The following is a 4,849-nucleotide window of genomic DNA, read 5'->3' as shown; positions in this document are numbered from 1 at the left end:
GAGAGCAGAGATCACTCTCAACAGTGTCGGTCCTGCTTCTCTTGGGGGAAGGGTCTGAGCCACCCTTCCACACCCTTCCGCAGCTGTGTAATTAGATCCTTGGGAACGTATCCCCCCCCCAAACTCTAGCAGCCCAACTTTGGTGCAGTGGTAACCTGTGAAACTACTTGCTGCAGGCCATCCCTGTGAGGTAGGGCAGGACATAAAACCACCAACCCATGTTTCCTCCTTGACAGATCATCTGCACAGTCATTTCTAAGCAAATATTTGTGGGATCTCTCTGCATGCTGAGCCAAGGCACAGGGTCAGTTGTATTAGTCATACAACACATACCCACAGGCTTCTGCTAGTGCCCATCTAGGCCTTTGCTACTACTAGCCTCATGACCTCTGCCTGTCTGCCACTGTTCTATAGGCTTTTGCAGCCCTCGGAGGCTTATCCCTTTATTATTCTTTGCATCTGTTGGCAATGTTGTAGGATTGTTAACTTTTTATTTAGTGCCAGTTTTATTGTATAGTTATGCAGATAAGGCAAACTAAAATGGGTGGCTTTCCAGAAGCAGTTTGCCACAGTATCTGAATACAAATCACACAAACTATCATTTTTTCCATAATAAAACAAGCTAGACACTGACACACACTTATCCTAATCTGCTTGACATAATAGGCTGAAAATGCATGGTCGCTTTAGCCTCCTTTATTCCCTGTTTCACTCAGGATTCAGCCAGGATCGAACGCACATTCGGCGAAACACATGCATTCGATCCTGGCTGAATCCTGGCTGAAACAGGGAATAAAGGAGGCTAAAGCGACCTACGTTTTCACCCATAGAGGCCACTAAAGCTGATGCAGGACTGGGTCCACTTCTGTTTTCCCTTCCGTCTCACCCTTCCCTTTTGAAAGACAGCAAGAGTAGTGTCTCCATTTGATGATAAATTGTATCCTGAACATATGTGATAACCAGCAAAGCTGAACTTATTCCTCATGTTGCTTGTTTATGTTAGAAAAGTTTAATGTACTCTAGAATTTCTTATGTTTAGGGGTGTGGGCAGTAATATGCCATTTTTTTATCACTACCACAAATACAAGAATGGAGGTGTTACATTCCATCTGTACTTTCTAATTTCCCAAGATACATCGAGGGTCTATACCCTCATATCTCAGATTGGAACTGTGCCTGTGGTATAGTAACAGGAGAATTTGCCAAAAAAAACCCCAACAACTACTACTGTTTTCATTGTACTGAGCAGAAGCTGTGCATCGGCTATGACGCCAAGTTACTGCTTTTAATTATTCAAGTCAATTGGTCAGGAAATATAGTTATCTGAATCGATCATTATATTCATGAGAAATAGAGATTTAAAAGTGTTGTATAATTGGGTTTGAGAATCTCCACTACAAATTTAGGAGTAGCAAAATATCCCAGAATCTAGTCTCTTGTGGTCAGTTTAAGATCATGGAACGTGCCATTATTATGCTGAACAGCATATCATATGACACCAAATAGGGCCAGCAAATGTATAAGTTGCTTAGGATAGACGGGTCGGGGTGGGGGGAGAGAAAACCTTAATTTACCTTCAGGGAGGTGGAGTGAATCCACTTTTCTTTTTTCTCTCTCCCTTCCCTAATAGGGGATTGGCATTGTCAGAGCTGATCATCTGTTGGACAAGTAAGGGTTGTGTCACTACATGAGGGGCATATTTGGAACAATGTGCTTAAGATATAAATAGGCCATTCTGTGCCAAACTTTGTGGGTGGGCTTCTTTGTATGCCAGAGTTTATTCCAGAGTATAGTTTATTCTAGAGTATAGGGATTTTTTTTTGCTTTGCAAGTGTTGCAGTGCTGCCTTTGTTCTTGCACTGCCTGGGAGTTTAAAGGGCTGTTTCAGGTTTCCGTGTCAGTTTCAGGAAGTTTTTTTTCTTTGCAAGTGTTGCAATGCTTTATGATCCTGTTGCTGTTTATGATCCTGTTGCTTACACAGTTGCACAATGCTTGGATGTCTTCTTCACTGTCTGGATGAACATTAGTCCTCCTGTTGAGCTTGCACTGACAGACTGGCACTGGGTTCTCCTGGGCATTCTGTACAATGTCGTTGGTAGGGGTGTTCATTCAGATAAGCCAAACTGAAAAATAAAGGGCACCATTTCTATTGAGCCGAAAAGGTGCAATCCCAAAAAAGCCAAACATTTCCAGATTTTCCCGGCTTTTTCAGTTTTATTATACCATATGAGGAATCTTTGCGGGACTCAGGGGCGCTTTTTAAAGGTAGCAGCACCAAATTTGCAATATAGCTGAAGGTGACTGTCCTTAGAAGAACCTGTGAGTTTGGTAAAGATTGGGTCGGGGGGGGGGTCCAATTTTATGGGCTCCCATTCTCCATTGTTGTCAATGGAGAAAAAATGGAACCAAATAAAATTGAATCCGATGCCAATATTTTTGCCAGCGATGCCCTCCTGCCTTCCCCCTGCTGCAACTGGTGCCCAGCAGTTCCCCCCATCCCACTTCTGCCACCCATCTGGCAAGCCTCCCTCCATGCCTCCCACTTGCAACTATCAGTATGGCAGCTGTTTGAGGCAGATCACAGCAAGACATGAGATGCAAGATGGTCAAGCATGGGATGGTCACCTGCCAAACTAACCTCAGCAAAGTTTGTAGCATCCATAGCGCTGGACCATGGAAGTGTTCTCAATCAAAGTCTCTCACTCTTCAACAGAATCAGACTGCAGCATTTTGCTCATTCATAAACTTGAACTGCCTGGATATATAAACTAGAGTAGACTCTGAGAGAGGGAGTTGTTATACCATAATCAGCTGGCCATTGTATTCCTTATCTCTGAATATTCTATAAAGGTACTAGAGAATACACAGATAGAGGATGGCTTTTCAGTGTATAAACATTAAAAGATGTTGAAAATGCTGTTTCCAAACAAATGTATAACTTCTGTGGGAATGCAAAAGAACAAATTATTCAGGGACACTGACAATATCAGTTCAAGAAGATAGCAAAGACAGGATGACACCATATCACATCCTAAGCTGTTTGGCAACATTTCCAGAGGGATAACAGCTAAATGTTGACAGAATTGTAGTATCAGATACACAGCTGACATATTTCTTAGGACTCTGAAGTATGATGGTAAACAGAGCTGTAAGAAACAACTATCACAGCTGGAGTATTGTATTGTAATCTAATTTAACTTGTATTGTGTCCCAATACCAAGCACTTAAAGTATGTACACAGAAAAACAAAATTTTTAAATAAGTAAATAGTAGAGGATTAGGCTAGAATGAATAAGAGTAAATGCAAATGTGAAAATTAGGGTTGAGCATTTGACTAGCTAAAAAGAATTTGAGCAGCTGACTTGTCAAATAATGGTCAAGTATTTTTAAAATGTTAACTAGAACAAGAAATACCCTGTTCACCTGAAAGGAAGACTAGTTTCCCCCTCCTGCATGTTCTAGAAAGAAAAACATATGTCTGTGGCTTAAAGATGTACTATAATTTTAAAAATATTTTGTGTATAACCCTTTTAGGGGGGGTCATCTTCAGTCTCATATTCCTTTTAGATAAATATGGTAAGATACAGCGATTTTCAGAAGGTCTAATCCTCTTGCTGGAATGATGATCACCTATCTGTTTAGGTTGCTGTTTGCCTGGAACTTGTGATCAGCACACTCAAACACTTGAGGGAAAAAGCTGGATTTTCTGAATATTTGTAAATGGCCAGATTTGGATCGTGAATACTATGTGTGGTTCCACAATTCTTTGCCTCAAGTGCCTCCTCCCACAGACACTCCATACATTTTCCCCCAAGGTACAAAAACACATCCAAAACAGATTTTTTCTCATTAAAGGATGGACTCTCCATAGCTAAGAACCTTTCTGTTGTTCTATGTTGGAACAATGGTGGCAGTGGCAGTGAAATTTGCTGAAAGTCTTATTTTGAGTCAGCCTTGGCCCATTATCTTCTACCTATGCCCCAAAGTGGCCATTTGGAAAGACTAGCTGCTTATCGGGGTATTAGAAGAAGAAATCCTGGGCTGACCTTACAATAAGGCATAGCTGATTCTTGTAAGAAAGTTCTAAATTCTTTGGGTTTGGTCGATTAGTTGTTTCATTCCTTTGTTAGTTGTTGGAAGGTTTAAATGATGGCTAGAATTGAGATAAAGAAGAAAAGAAACAAAGGTAGTGCAGTGGGAGAAGAAATTTGATTACCTTACACTTGAAGATCCCTTTGCATTTCACATACTGCTTTGTCTGGGGAATGATCTATAATATGAAGAAGAAGCAGAAGAGTTGGTTGTTATATGCCAACTTTCTCTACCACTTAAGATAGAATCAAACTAGCTTACAATCACCTTCCCTTCCCCTCCCCACAACAGACACCCTGTGAGGTAGGTAGGGCTGAGAGAGTGTGACTAGCCCAAGGTCCCCCTGCTGGCTTCATGTGTAGAAGTGGGGAAACCAATCCGGTTCACCAGATTAGTGTCTGCCACTCATGTGGAGGAGTGGGGAATCAAACCCAGTTCTCCAGATTAGAATCCACTGCTCCAAGCCACCGCTCTTAACCACTACACCACGCTGCTACAAAAGCAGTTGTAATATGTTAAACAAACATGGAAATACAGAATATTAAAAACCAAAGACAAACAAATCAATACAAATGGAGCATGGAAATACTATTTAACAGGAGCTGTAAAATTCTCTGTCCCACCCAGAGATGTAATAGTTGAGATTCTTCCACACAACAGGCCTATGTGTATTCAGACTGAACTTTACATGTACTTACAAAGTCAGGCTGTACAAAATTGTCGTTGTTTCCACGTTAAAATAAACTTCTATAAATTA

This window comes from Euleptes europaea, chromosome 1, assembly GCF_029931775.1.
Source record: "Euleptes europaea isolate rEulEur1 chromosome 1, rEulEur1.hap1, whole genome shotgun sequence".
NCBI classification, from domain to species: Eukaryota; Metazoa; Chordata; class Lepidosauria; order Squamata; family Sphaerodactylidae; genus Euleptes; species Euleptes europaea.
This window is presented reverse-complemented; position numbering follows the sequence as displayed.